The following is a 16,233-nucleotide window of genomic DNA, read 5'->3' as shown; positions in this document are numbered from 1 at the left end:
GACCCCATGGACAATGATCCTCCAGGCCTTCCTCTCCTCTTCCATTCCCTGGAGTCCATTTAAGTTTGCACTGACTGCTTCAGTGACTCCATCCAGCCACCTCATGGGTTCTTATATTGATGGTAAATATACCTTAGTAAATAACAGATGGTAAATGGTGAAAGGGTGGGGCCTAGAAGATGTTACCATGCCATTGGCCCCAACCAAAAGCCTAGCAATAGAATTCCACCTGGCAGGCCATGTGGGACTGTGCTCATTCTGACAGGGCCCTGATGTGTTCTGGGAGTTCATTCCACCAGGTAGGGACCAGAACACAAAATGTCCTGGCCCTGGTTGAGGTGGAGACAGGGATAAGCATTTGGATCAAACTGTTGCTAAAACCAACGTGACAGAAGCTGATAAAACTGCCAGCCCTAGTGATTGGCTTTTAATCCCTACTTATTGTCAATCAGGCAATTAGATTACGTATTTCCTAAGCATCAATAACATCAACACTTTTACAGTGTTAATTCATCTCCCTGGAATTTCAAAAGGAGATTAAAATGCTGCTGAAGGCTTTTAGGAGACAGCACAGGGATTCTTTTCCTGTTTTCATGTAATGGGAGGGGTAGAAGAGCCATCAATAAAGCCAAGCAATGCTGAAAGGGAGGTAGGCTAATCATTTTCAAGATAAAGTGTCAAATTCTTCTTGAGGACAATGTTGAAATGATAAGGCCAGAGAAAGGACTGTAGTTGCCTGGAGTGAAGGCATGCCCACTGACCAGTATCCAGACAGGAGATGAGCAAACCCATCAGACTCACCAAGATTATCAGCTGAGATGTCTCATTCTCAATGATCTGTGTGGCTAGGTCCTTTACTTTCATGATTTTCTTTTCTGTGGCAAAGAGTATCACTCTTGATGTCAATGATGACCCCCAAGTACTCCAGCCTTTGTGCCAGCATTAGCGAGCTGTTCTGGAAGTTTATGAGGAATCCGAATTCCTATAGAGTCTTGATCACTTGATCCATGTTGGAAATGGCTGAAGCAAGAGACAGGGACCTGATTAACAGGTCATCTAAAAATGGGTGAACATGTACCCTGAGATTTATGAGTGTCATGGAAAAGACTCAGGGTGTTGATTATAGGCCGAAGGGAAGCATCCGGAACTGAAAGTGTTGTTCTTCTACACAGAAACGGAGGAATTGACAATGTGACTGGACTAGGCTGCTGGACTAGATGGACTATTGGTTTGATCCAGCAAGGCTCTTCTTAGGTCTCCCAGGTCTATGGTCAGGGCGAAGAGAAGATTTGTGGGGCCCCACCACTACATTCTATCAATGGTGGCTAGCTGTTTCCCCCTGGTCCCCAGCAGGGGTAGGTGGAGGGTTGGTCTGCTGTTGTGTTCTTGCTGGATTGTATTCTTTTAACTGCTATGTTTTAGGGTTGTTTTTTTTAGGGGATTGTGTTTTACTTATTTTATCTTGTAACCTGCCACAAGCCAGCTTTGCCAAAAATGGTGGGCAATAAATTAAATAATGATGATGATGATGATGATGTCCTTGAGAGGAAGAATTTGATCAGCAGAAACTTCTCTTCATTAGCAGAACATCTTTGGATCTATTTGCATGGTTTAGGTCCAGATTTGTGATAAAACCATCTATTTCCATTTTCATCCTTCTCCTCCAGTACTCAGCTTCTTGATTACGAGGCAGATCTGCTTCCATCTAACAAAAGTAAATGCATTCCTACAATAAAATATTCATTAATCACAAATGCATTATGCTAAAAAGACTGGCTACTATACAAATTGAGTGGTTTTCTGCAGACTCTAGATTTTGTTGATGACGGCATGCTTTTAAAGTAGAGGTATTCTTCATGATCAAGGAATTTTAAAGTAGAAGTATTCTTCATGCTCAGGGAATATGAAAGGTAAATAAGTGTTGTAGATGGAAACAAATGCTGGGGACCTTTTTATCGTACATGGTGGACTTGCTGTAAGGCTAAAAATTTTGGTCTCAGATTCACATGTCTGAACAAACGATTTTGAAAATTAATGTTCAAATGAAACTGGAGATATTTCTACTTGGACTAATGGACAAAAACTCAACTTTTTGGGAGGACATTAGCTCTCTATATATTATAACAGCTGCAAGAATACTATGGGCACAGAACTGGAAAATTGAGAAGACACCTATAATTGAGGACTGGATATTAAAAAATAAGAGACCTTGCCAAAATGGCAAAATTCACAGAATTGATTAGAGAAACATCATCTTCTTTGGAAACAGAAGGGAAACCACTTATAGTCTTCTTGCATCATCATGACAAAAATGATTTGCTAACTGATTTAATCATTAAATGGGGGGTATTATATATAGTAGAGCCTCTTGTGGCGCAGAGTGATAAGCAGATAAATGCTGTCTGAAGCGATGTCTATGAGGTTGGGAGTTCGATCCTAGTAGCCAGCTCAAGGTTGACTCAGCCCTCCATCCTTCCGAGGTTGGTAAATGAGTACCCAGCTTGCTGGGGGGGTAAATGGTAATGACTGGGGAAGGCACTGGCAAACCACCCCGTATTGAGTCTGCCAAGAAAACGCTAGAGGGCATCACCCCAAGGGTCAGACATCACTCGGTGCTTGCACAGGGGATACCTTTACCTTTACCTTTATTATATATAGTATAGATCTATTTATATAGAAATATTGGAATAATTTGAGACTGGATTATTAAGGTATAATAAGGCATTTCAATGTATTTTATTAGGCACGATAAATGAGAAACGGATGAATTGTATTTTATATGACTGGTATGTCTGTTGCTTCTCTGGTATTTTATTTTTTCTTATTTCTTTTTTTCTCTCTTTTATTACTTTTCTTTCTTTTATGGAATCAAAAAGTTGTTTTTTAAAAAAAAGGAATTTGAAAGTAGAGATATTCTTCATAATCAAGGAATTAAAAAAAACCATGATGTCCAATGATAGTGTTAATCAGTGTTCATCACAAACAGTTCCATTTCACATTTTTTTTCCTCCTCACACAAAATGCTTCCCTTTCCCAGAAGTTTTTCATATCTTTCATATCTTTCATATCTTTTTTTGGGTTAAAGGGTATGGAACTGCATAAAAGGGAGAGGTGGAACATGTTCCCTCCACGGTAGCAATGGAACAAAGAAATGTGCAGGAAGAGAGGAAAGGGGACAAACCGCATAGAAATTCACAGGTCTGTCTTAGCAATAAACATTCTTATGGGAAGCACAGACCAGATTAGGCATCCTGTGGTCCCTGCCCTTCTCAGGATCCATCCCCAAATTACTAGGACTTTCTCAATCTGGATTTAACAACTCTAACACCCCCTCCTGCCGGTGGCCATGAGGGACTCAGTAGGGCAGGGGTAGTCAACCTGTGGACCTCCAGATGTTCATGGGCTACAATTCCCATGGACCCCTGCCAGCAAATGCTGGCAAGGGGTCATGGGAATTGTAGTCCATGGACATCTGGAGGACCACAGGTTGACTATCCCTGCAGTAGGGGAAGGACACACAACATGTGAGAGGAATGAGGGATGGGGAGGACATCCACATTCTGATCCTTTAGAACAGGGGTAGTCAAACTGCGGCCCTCCAGATGTCCATGGACTACAATTCCCAGAAGCCCCTGCCAGCATTTGCTGGCAGGGGCTTCTGGGAATTGTAGTCCATGGACATCTGGAGGGCCGCAGTTTGACTACCCCTGCTCTAGAAGCAGCAGATAGGAACAGATGTGCACATTCCCAGGGATCCTATTCAAGATGTTTTCTTTAAATACAAGCCCATCGCAACAACAGGCATTTGGGTAGTTTAGGATGAAAAGAGTACTTTATGTGCAGCTGTGTTAAATCATATGCTGATATAATAGAAACCTTTTCATTCAGATATGTTTCACATGCTATTTTGGATACAAAAGCATTGTCTCTTGTATTATGCTAAGGCATTCTTTTTCTTCCCTTCATGATTTTCCCGCTATTTCAGCCTCTGTCCCCAGTTATACAGGCTGAACTGTTTTTTTTTTTTACAAGATCAGCCTGGAGCATCTGATTTTCAAGATCCACACGTGCTTTTGATCTGCCGGTATTTCTATGCTTTTGAGGGGGAAAGATTTTTCCACTACCCTTTCAAGGACTTTTTGAGGTGGCCCCAGTCAACGGGGAACAAAAGCTCTCCATTCAGCAAGCGCTGGCCTCCTTCATCTCTCTAAGCCAGCCTTTCTCAACTTTTCTCTCTTTGAGAAACCCCAGAAATGGTGTGCTTGTGCAGAATATGGTTGGGAAGCATAGCTGTGTACACTCCCACCTGGGAACCCTCCCCTTCCCACCCCCTCCAGGCCAATCATTGGTCATTTGGGGAGCGGGTAGCAGGTCAACATGACTATATGGTCACATTACCAGCTCGGTGTAGTGGTTAGGAGTGCAGACTTCTAATGTGTCGATCCGGGTTTGAATCTGCTCTCCCCACAGGCAGCCAGCTGGGCGACCTTGGGCTTGCCGCAGCACCGAGAAAACTGTTCTGCCCGAGCAAAAATATCAGGGCTCTCTCAGCCTCATCTCCCTCACAGGGTGTCTGCTGTGGGGAGAAAAATGGGAAGGAGATTGTAAGCCGCTCTGAGACTCCTTCAGGTACAGAAAAGCGGCATATAAGAACTAACTCTTCTTCTTCTTCTTCTTCTTCTTCTTCTTCTTCTTCTTCTTCTTCTTCTTCTTCTTCTTCTTCTTCTTCTTCTACTTCTTCTTCTTCTTCTTCAAGTGGCTTACAATTGCTTACCCTTCCTCTCCCCACAGCAGACATCCTGTGAGGCAGGTGAAGCCGAGAGAGCTCTGAGAGAACTGTAACTGACCCAACGTTACCCAGCTGGCTGCTTGTGGAGGAGGAGTGAGGAATCAAACCCAATTCTTCAGGATTAGAGACTGCCACTCTTAACCACTACACCAAGTGGACTTTTAAGGGTGTTTGACAGTTTCAAGGCAGCAGGGAGACAGCAGCACAGGTTCTGTTGATACTCCCCCCTCCATACGATGGTGACTCAGGGCTGCAATATAAAATAAATTTGTATCTTTCACTTGCAAATGCAGTTCCAGGCAGAATAATTATTTGTCTGAAAGGGCCATATTTCCATCCCTGTTAAGCTACAACTAGCACCTCCCTCAGCTAATCATTTCATAAATATTCAGATATCCCTTCTCTTCTAGGTCCAGCCCAGTAAACCACCCCTGGCCTGGATCCCGGCCATCCTCCAAGAATAGGGTCTCAGGTCCTTACCTGCACCAATCAAAGTGCAGCCTTAAATTTACTGAGGTCCAATGGGATCACAACATCTGGTTTAGAGGCCAGGTTCATGAATGCTCCGGCTTCACCACTGGGTCCTAGGTGAAGTGTCGGTGAAGTCAACTAGGCATGCCCCAAGTCTATTTTAGAGACCTCTCCAAGCCATCTTTCACAACATATATAAACACATTGGGATCTTCTTGAAGGTCAAGTAAAATATGATTTTCTTTCCTCTTCCCCCTTTCCTGTCCCCTGCTACCCCCACCTTTCACTGACAGCTGACCTGCTTTTCTGCACACGCTTCCCCTTCCCCCAAGGTTAGTACTATCAAGGGTAGCCAAGTCTCTCCTACCAACTGGCAACGGATGGTGATTAGAGTTGCCAAGTCCAGGTCGGGAAAGTCCAGGAGATTTGGGGATGGACCCCAGGGGTCCTCGTATTATCAGAGTTTGAATATGCAGAGCAAGAATCAAATAATTTTTATGCAGAAGAGGAACAACGTCATTCAGAAAGTGAGAGTTAGAGCCCCAACTATCCAGCTAGCTGTTATCTGAAGTCATTCTTCTGTTGTTCAACATTTGTTCTGGAGGGAAGCAGGAAGGAAATGTGCTCAAAGAGCAGGGAGACTCCTGTGGAGCCAATCAGAAGGAGATAATGTGAATATCACCAGAGTTAGATCTGTGGGTTCATAGGAGGAATGTCAGGCTACTGGGCAAATGAACAGCGCTTTATTAGTGAGCTGTGAGTACATGTTGTGGCAGGAGACAAGAAGACTGAGCCCTCCTCCCTCGCCGCAGAAAACCCCAACATATATAAACATAGCAGACAAAGGGATCACCTGCAACCTCACAAAATTGGCTAGATCAAGCATGATGGATTTAAGCTGATGGAGATCCTTCCAGTGCATTGGCTGAAACTTCCCTCTGAGCTAAAAACTCTGCTTGGGTTCAACACTGGATCTCCAGAACAATGTTAGGAGGGGTAACTGCCTTCAGCCTTTCCCAAAGTTGTTGTTTCCTTCCCGCTTGATCAGACACAATTTTGACAACTGGCAGACAGCCAACAAAGCACTCATTAGAGGCTTCCCATCTGCGTTTCCCCAGCCTCCGCCTGTGCCTAGTGGAGCAGGCAGGACTTGCGCGTTGTACGTTTAATAAAGTCTACATTCCAGCAACAAAGGCCTTCTTTCCTTACCGGAATTTCAGCACTGTCTCACTGATCCAGTCTTGCTCTGCGAGCGCGGAGGGCCGATGCTCAGTGACCTTCCGCTGCTCTGACTACAATTGCTTGTCTGTGCTCAAATTAAGCCTGTAATTAGATGTCAGTTATCGGGAAGAGACACATGCATTTCCACAGCAGTGGCTGAAGCACCAGTTTCCTGTTCTTGCGCTCGCTGAACGAAGTGCTTGGGCAAACATCCTCCACTGCTGATGGACTGTGACCTTCTCTCAAGACTGCCGCAATTGCTCACGGGCGTTTTGTACGAAGCCTGCAATTACGTGGCGGTTCTGACGGCCCTGCGGCCTAACGGGGCCCATTTGCCTAGTGTGACGTCACCCCGATGACATGCCAGACTGGCAAACCTTTTTAGTTTACCTGCAGTGAAAAAGACAAAGTCACAGGGAGACGAAGCATCCAAAGCTACTGTGTGCTGAACAAGACGGGTACACACTGGCCTGTAAAACGGAGCTCTTCCACCAGGCATTTGGCTGGGGCCAATGAACATCCGGATGACATAACTAAGCTTCGCTGGGCTCCCTGCGTATCCCCCCTGAAAACCCCAAAAACAAGATGCTCTTAGTTTTGGTCTGCTCACACAGCGGATTGATTGGTTTTAGATGATTTTAAAATTTAAATTTTATAACTGTTTATAAATTCACTGTAAATTCACTTATGATCGTGTTCTAAGCCAGTGGTCCCCAACCTTTATTAGGCTGGGGACCGGCAGGGCATCGGGTCGCGCCCGCAGGGACCGCGCCCGTGCGGGCCACGCCCATGCTTCGGGCCGTGCCCGCGAGCCGCGCCCGCGGATCGGGCCGCGCCCGGCCGCGCCCACAGGCCGCACCCGCGAGCCGCGCCCGGCCGCGCCCGCGGGCCGCGCCCGCGGATCGGGCCGAGCGGGCGCGGCCTGCACGGGCGCGGCCCAGCCCTGATTCCCTGCCCGCCCTCCCGCAGTAAGTAGCTTCCCGGGCCGCAAGCTTGCGGCCTGGGAAGTTTTTTACTGCGGGGGGGGGGCGGGGAGAGGGAGCCGCGGCCCGGCGCCATGGCCTTTGCGGCCCGGCGCTGGGCCGCGGCCCGCAGGTTGGGGACCACTGTTCTAAGCCATCTGAGCCGGCAATGCTGGGAGGGGTAGGATACGAAGGAAGGAAGGAAGGAAGGAAGGAAGGAAGGAAGGAAGGAAGGAAGGAAGGAAGGAAGGAAGGACGGACGGACAGACGGATGGACGGACAAACGGACCACCTGGCCTCGAAGAAGAAGAAGAAGAGTTGGTTCTTATATGCCGCTTTTCCCTACCTGAAGGAGGCTCAAAGCGGCTTACAGTCGCCTTCCCATTCCTCTCCCCACAACAGACACCCTGTGGGGTGGGTGAGGCTGAGAGAGCCCTTATATCACTGCTCGGTCAGAACAGTTTTATCAGTGCCATGGCGAGCCCAAGGTCACCCAGCTGGTTGCATGTGGGGGAGTGCAGAATCAAATTTGGCATGCCAGAAGTCCGCATTCCTAACCACTACACCAAACTGGCTCTCAGTTACAATGACCCTGAAGTTTTAACCTAAGCAATTATAAAGTATCTATAATTCACTCCCAACCTGATTCTTCAACTTATCTAAAGACCTTGCATGAAATACAGTCTTGAATAGGCTGTTGGTTCTGCTCTGCTGTGGGTGAAAGGCTACACAGCAAGCGGCACTTGCTGAGTACACAGAGAAAGAAAGACCAGGGTGTAAACTGCACGGAGCTTTTATTCCACTCCCAGGTCGATTCAGTCCCTCCCGTCTGCACTGAAATCGATTTCCAGTTTGATTTCCATCGATGGAAATTTTCCATCTGCAACCGTCATGCCTCGACCTACATTCACGGTACCTTTGCCTCGGAATATCAGGGAGCGCTTATTTTCTGGAATATCCGCACCGGATATTCTGGAAAATTTCTGGAGAATTCGCACCGGATGCACCAAAGGATCCATGTGTAGATGTCCTCGGCACTCGGATTAACCGGCATTCCTCCCCCCGCTCCTCCCCAATGGTGACGTTATGGAACTGTCTTTTGCTGATTGGTCAACCAATCTCCGCGTTTCCAATGCTGACGCTGCGTGGTTCTCTCCTGCTGATTGGTCGACAACTCCCCCCTTTCCAATGCTGACTGAACGTGTTTATCTCCTGCTGATTGGTCGACTCGCAGAGTCGAAAGAAAGGGGGAATAATTGTTTCACGGGTAAATATGCTGTTCAGCTCTGTTTTGAGAGCTGAGATTGTTTGAGACAGCACAGAAATGGAAAAGTGTACAAATACGGTAATAAAAAAAAACATATCCAGGCACACTCTGGTGGGAAGTACGTCAGAACGTCAGGAATCGATTTAAACTAACGTGATGCAGATGACGCAAGTTTGTTAAAGCTGTTTCATTACAGAAATAATGTTTGTTGCAGATCACTCATAATGCCCGAATCGGGTGGAGATCGGCAAGAATAAAAGTGGGAAAATCAAGAGATGCAGAATAGGCCCAGATCTCAGTCTCCAATATGGAATGGAATCCCATTTCTAAGAACTGAATGATCAATGAGAAGGTTGTAATCATTTCCTTAAATGCCACTCTATCACTCAGAAGGCCACGTTGCCAGGTGACCTTGTGTGGAATGGGGTCATAACTAAGTTCATTTCCTGTCACAAAAGATCCTTGGAGGTCAGGGTTGAGGAAGATCACTGACTAATACCTGAGGGTAGAGTCCTAGGCCTGAGGGATCAGTGGTTTGAATTCATCATCTTAATTCACTATCAAGGCAGCATTGTGACAGAAACCCTAAAATGTTTTGAAGGCTCAAGAGCACCACATACTGCATTTGGGATCTTCAGTCCCTGTAATTTACATTAGAATAATCCATTTATTTCCATTTCTCATTGGACCATGCTGTCAGAGTTAATCCTTTTTGGACAACCTGGTTTTGGTCAGACCAGCTAGTTGTTAGAGAAGGTCAGGGCTATTACCAGATGCTTGAAGGGTTGGGACTACAATTTTATAAGCAGCTGATTGGTAATGGTAACCTCTGACATCAGAGAGACCGGCGGCAGAGTGGCAGGGCAGTCCCCAAGGCAGCAGCCAGGGAGGAGGACTAGGAGGAGCTGCGGCCCAGTACCGAATGATCCACGAACCGGTCCCGGTCCCGGTCCCAGTCCCCGGACCGGGGCTCAGGGTTCGGGGTTTGGGGACCTCTGATATAGAAGATGGAGCAGAGAGAGTCAGACCAGAACCAATGGGCTGAAATTAATTCAAAAGAATTTTTGGCTAGCCATCAGGAAGAAGTTCATGACATTAGAGTGGTTCCTCAGTGGAACAGGCTTCTTCAGGAGGTGGTGGGTTCTCCTTCTTTGGAAGTTTTTAAGCAGAGGCTAGATAATCACCTGACAGAAATGCTGATTTTATTAACTTAGGCAGATGGTGAGTGGGAAGGCAAGAAGGGATGTGCCAGTGTTTGTCTCTTGTGGCCCTTCCTTGCATACCCAGGGAATTGCTGATCACCACTGTGGGATGGCAGGTGAATTTCCTCCAGGCCAGGCTGGATTCTGGAGATTTTTGGTGCATGTGGGTATCACTTGGGCATGAAACTGGGGTCAGTGTGGGTGGGCAGGTAGTTGTGAGTGTCCTGAACTAGATTACCCAGGTTGTACCTTCCCACTCTATGATTCTATAATTGTATGATGCCTGGCATTGGTTACATCAGCTTCACTCCTAGAGAGGTGGCTGGTTTAGGTCTAATCCCATTGACCATAAATATCTGCACATTTGGTATTTTCCCTTGTCATCAGTCTATAGCAGAAACTGAGCTCCACAGGAAGTGAAGTAGGGATTAAGAACTCCAACATACAGTTAGTGCAGGGAACTCTGCACATGTTCTGAGGAACCTGTTACAGCCTAGTCAATGGGTACTTAATGAGTTAGATCAACTGTGCTGCTTTTTAATTGAAAATCTCTGTGCTGTGTTTTGGGGTGCCTCTTCCCTGTATTTGATTTGCCCTTTTTCACCATGAATTCAACCTCCCTTTCCCCTTTCCCTTACTTGTTAATAATAATAAAAAAAGACTATTGGCCCTTCAGTTCCCCAAACTGTTTCCCAAACTGTTTCCCTCTCAAGCTCCTATATGCTCTCCTGCTAACTCTTCTTTACAAATGCAGCCTGGAAGGATGGCTCCTTGTCTCCCTAATTTAGATAACTCTTGCCATGGCAGAGCTTCTTTGTTGGCCGGGATGAATGTTCTCCCCTCCAAGGTGTTAGTTGGGAGATATCAATGGGTTCCATTTCAGGAGAGGTTATGTTTCTGTTCTGTAAACTCACCAGATACAACTCAACCCATCATTAGATAGCTAGCTTCATGAGGTTCCCTGTAAAGAGCTGATTCTGCACTTACTTTTCCCCCTTGCTGTCCAACCTGATGAATTCAGATTGATTTGAACCCAAGTCCTTGTGCTCCCCCCCTCCCACGACGTGAAACAGAAACCCATTTACACTTGAGCACAAAGCTGCTCTTCCTAAAGAAGCGGGTGAGCGGGCGAGTGTATGAACGGGTGAGTGGCTGGGTGGGTGAGTGGGCAAGCAGGCGGGTGGGTGAGCGGGTGGGCAGGGAGCCAAGCCAAGCCAAGCCAGCAGCAGCCTCTGACAGAATGAGGCAAATCTCTACTGTGAAAAGTGTGGATTCTGGAGCACAGTTCCCTTTGTTGTTGTTCGGTGCGAAGTTGTGTCTGACCCATCGCGACCCCATGGACAATGATCCTCCAGGCCTTCCTGTCCTCTCCCATTACCCGGAGTCCATTTAAGTTTGCACCTACTGCTTCAGTGACTCCATCCAGCCACCTCATTCTCTGTCCTCCCCTTCTTCTTTTGCCCTCAATCGCTCCCAGCATTAGGCTCTTCTCCAGGGAGTCCTTCCTTCTCATGAGGTGGCCAAAATATTTGAGTTTCATCTTCAGGATCTGGCCTTCTAAGGAGCAGTCAGAGCTGTCACCTTAAACCTTTAAAAAAGTAAATTTTGGGAGAAAAATCTTGCAACCTGGAGGAAAATCTTGCAATCTCAAAGCGGCTTCATCAATTATACTGATTTTTGGCCGCTCCTGAATATCACGGGGGAAAGGTAGGGTCACTGTGGCTCAATCAGATTGGTTGCAGATGGGAAATTTAAATCACCCCAAATCAAAATGGAAATTGCATTCAGTGTAGACGGCAGGGATTTAATTGACCTGGGACTGGAATAAAAGCTCCGTGCAGATTCAGCCAAGAACTCCTTTCCCCTTTCTTACTTTCCAGAGGTCTTGTAAATAAGGAAAGTGCTCACCAATATCTAATCAGTGATCATTCCCCTGAGATCACGGCCACAGTTGTTAAATTTTTAGTGAAAGCACTTATAGCCAGTAGTTAGCTTTTGAAGTGTATTGCTGTTTTATCTGCTCTGCTGTTGTTTATAACTTATATGTTCTCTTGCTCTGAGCTTTCACCATATATACTTTGTAATGTTCTGGAATGCCAGTAATGGTTAACGATGACGGTGGTGGTGCAGTGGTTAAGTACGGCGGCTTCTAATGTGGGGAGCCAGGGTTGATTCTCTGCTCCTCCACATGCAGCCAGCTGGGTGACCTTGGGCTTTTCGCAGCCTTGATAGCGCTATTCTGACCGAGAAGTCCGATCAGAGCTCAGCCTCACCTACCTTGCAGGGACTGTTTCTGCACTGGCGATATCTTTTGGATTTGCATTTTTAAAGGGTCAATTTTTTTGCTTCCTCTCTTGCCCCATAGCAAAGGAATCCCTAGGAAACCAGATTTCACCTTTTCAAGCAGGGTCTAATTTGTGGCTGCCCAGTGTGGAAAGGTTTGCAATCAGGTCCCCCCACCCCGCCCCCCGTGCTGCTATTTTGAGTTGATTGGGAATGCCTCTTTCCCCATCGTCATCCTCCCTCCCTCTCTCCATTCTGAAAAATTTGTCTTGAAAAAAGGGGGTGATCGCGTTACAACTTTGTTTCTAAGTTTTAAAAAGCAATCTTGCACAAGAATATTATAATATAACATTATAACTCAGGGTTTAAAAAAAATTATGTTCAGGACACTTTGTGGGAAGGGGGCAGGTGATCAAGGGCACAGGATGGTGGGATTAAAGGGCACTTTTGCAAAAACACATTTAAAAAAAAAGAGGAAGGGAGCAAAGCATGCTGGGAGGCTGCCTCCATTGGACTCAGTGGAGAAAGCATGCCGCACATTTCAGCTTGGATAATAAGGGGAGGAAAGCCCTAATGCGGAAACGCTAGAGTTGACTCACAGCATGCAAAGGAAATCTTTGCTTTGTCTCCTAATGCAGAAATAGTCCAGGTTCTCTTGTGGGGAGAGGGAAGGAAGGTGATTTAAACCACTTTGAGTCTCCTTTGGGTAGTAAAAAGCAAGGTATAAAATGCAACTCATCTTCAAATTATACCCATATGTCCCATCATTCCACCAATCACTCTCTCTCATTGAGTAGAGAAAGAAGCACTGAAGTTGGAAGAGGGCTCCTCAGCCAGGAAAAAGGATCCTTGGAAGATCCTTGGAAGATCTTTAATCCACCTCCATCACTGGGGCACAGGCATGACGGGTGGTGCATAATGTGAATGTGATAACCTAAGGCCATTGCCAGACAGTATCAATGCTATAGCTCTGCTATTGGCTGTATGAGCGTGGACCAAGGTCAAAATATTGGCTGCTTTTGCTGTCTGATCAGAGGGATTTATGACATGTTTTCTCCCTGCCTTTCCATCAGCCGGGCCTCCACTGGATTAATTTTGACCAGTGAAAGCCTATTTCTGTGTGTCTTGTCCAGAGAAGCATGTAAGGCATCTGGTTCTATCCCATCAGCATTTCCCTGCAGACTCTCAATGATTGCCAATAGATTCCTCTGAGAATATCTGAGTGGTTCATCTGCTGGCTGCTCCATGGGTTTGTCAAGTACGTTCCACAGTTCCTATGGCTTCGCTATGGTCCTCCTGTAATGGTTGTCAATAGATGCCCTGCAGGGAAAAGGCATTGAAAGAAGCAAAATAAGACCAGTGCATAGAAGTGGTGATTTCAGGCTAGCATCTCTGATAGTCAATTGTTCGTCACACTCCCTGCATTTAATAGCCCAGGGCTGGCTGCTGTGTGGACAAGGGATTTTTCCCAAAGGAGCTAGTCATGGCAGCTATTTAGCATGCAAATTTGGTTTGCAGGCTTAAAAAACCAACAACTTAATATGGGGCTTAAAAGCACCCTAAAACATAATCTTGATATTTGCACATGCACTGATGTCAGAAAAGTCTCTCTGAGTGAGGTGGCATTGGGGTTGAAGCAGTAACCCCCAATGGTGCCTGATATTGCAAGAGGAGGAGGAGGAGGAGGAGGAGGAGGAGGTGAAGGGAACGTACTGGGGCATCAAAGGGGAGAAGCCAATGTCAAATTGGTGGTGGAGGAGGAGAGATGAGCCAGAGCTGGCAGGGGTAACTGTGAAGGAAGAGAGGCAACTGTGAAGGAAGAAAGAATCCTGATCTAGTAGGAAGCTAGAGATACAGCCCACACAGAGCCTTAACGTGCTCCATGTAGCAGGCAAGAAAGACTTGCTTGACCATATCAAGAAAGACCCTATTACCCTCCTGCCAACTTCTGTATGTAGCATCCAGACAGGCAAAGCGGCTGCCTAAAGATCCCCTTCAACTGCAGCCTGTTATAGGAATGCGACTGGAATCTAAATATGGCTAGCATCGATTCCTGCAGCAGCAATGACCGAGCTGGGATGGTTGGGTTCCGCCTCTTCCCAAGAGAGGCCAATAAGAACTGATGGAGTGTTGGAGAGAGGATGTTGGGAAACAGCCATCAAGAGAGCAGCTGGGAGCGGGCAGCAAGACAAATGAGAGGGGACAAGCGATGGCTGATTGAGTGAAGCTCAGGTGAAGATCAGTTTGAATCTAGTTGACTAAAAAGGGTCTGAACAATCCCAAATCCCTCAGCCTTTCCTCATAGGCAGGGGTAGTCAACCTGTGGTCCTCCAGATGTTCATGGACTACAATTCCCATGAGCCCCTGCCAGCAAACGCTGGCAGGGGCTCATGGGAATTGTAGTTCATGAACATCTGGAGGACCATAGGTTGAGGATCCCTGCTTATAGGGCTTGGGTCCCAGACCCTGGATCATTCTCGTCGCTCTCCCCTGCACCTTCTTCATTTTGTCCACATCCTTTTTGAAGTGAGGCCTCCAGAACTTCACACAGTACCGCCGGTGCAATCTGACCAAGGCGGTATACAGCAGGACTATGACACTTTGTGATTTTGATGTGATGCCTATGTTGATACACCCCAAGACTGTATTCACCTTCTTTACTGCCACATCACACTTGTCTGCTCATATTTAGTGTACAGTCCGCAAGTTCTTAAAGGACTTCAATTGAATAGGAGTTCAGTGTTTAACAAATTTTTTTTTTGCTTGAATTTTCTTTTGTGAAGTTTTGTTTCATTACAGAAATCTTATCTGTTGACATTATGCATCACAATTTAAGTGCCCAAATCTCTGTCTTCGGGAGCACAATCTGCTTCCAGATCTGTCTGAATATAATTCTGGCTGCAACTGCTAAAAGAGATATCAAATGCCACAGATTTTAAAGAAGTTAATCTGTATTATACCCTCAACAAATGCACACACAAGACAAGGGAACTTCTATGCCTATTGTTATTCTTTGTAGATTTTTCCAACATTTTTGAACAACCCTATATTCCTGCCATGTTGAGAATCTTGCCTCTCAAGAAAATCTCTCTGTCCTGCTGAGATGGCACCTTAGACTTCTGGCTTTGTTGCAGGAGACAGGGCTGACCCCATCCTGTTAACAGCAACCAAAAAGTCTTGACATTGAATCTAAAAGCCTTTGAAAATGATCTGCTCCCAGCTACGGTCATGACAACCCGAAAGAAAACGGATTGGAAAGATCCTGGTTAACTTGACCAAGAGTTCCAAGCCATGACATTAATACATCATAATTATTTGCTTTTCTTTCCGAACATCTTAGTTTCATCTGAGCAACTCAGCAAAAGAAGCGAAGATAATGGGAGAGGGATGTGAGGCTTTTTCAGACATTCATAATAATGAGCACATGTCATGGGTCTGGGTGACCTATTTTGTCCCCGGCCTTCCTGTTTTCACTGGAGGGCATTATTTGTGTTCTTCAAACTGCATATAGGGCAACTGGGAATTCTTCATTTGTAGGATTTCAGATGGTGGAGAGAGGGGTTACTATATAGGTACACATGGAGGTATATCAGCTGCATAGAAGAAGAAGAGTTGCTTTTATACCCCACTTTTCACTACCAGAGGGAGTCTCAAAGCAGCTTACAATTACCTCTCTTGGGAGAGGAAGGGAAAGGTGTTGGTAAGCTGCTTTGGGACTCCTTCAGGTAGAGAAAAGCGGGGTATAAAAAACAGCCTCATTAATTCTGCCGGGCTCATTCAATGCACTGAATGTGATGCACTTTTAATGATATTTAAAGGCACTTTCCACAGGCTTGCTTTGAAGTTGGGTTGTGAGCCCTCTGAAAGATTACACAGCTCGGAGTTAATTTCTTTTATTATATCCCTATTTTTTAATTTTTCCAAAAAGATAGAAATAACATAGATACATATAATAAACATTAGTGAAGCAATTGTTTAGAATCTAAGCATATTAGAACCCGATCCTTTCCCTTCCGATTTACTTTTTTAGATAGTTCA

The sequence above is a fragment of the Paroedura picta genome, chromosome 10, assembly GCF_049243985.1.
Source record: "Paroedura picta isolate Pp20150507F chromosome 10, Ppicta_v3.0, whole genome shotgun sequence".
Taxonomy (NCBI): domain Eukaryota; kingdom Metazoa; phylum Chordata; class Lepidosauria; order Squamata; family Gekkonidae; genus Paroedura; species Paroedura picta.
This window is presented reverse-complemented; position numbering follows the sequence as displayed.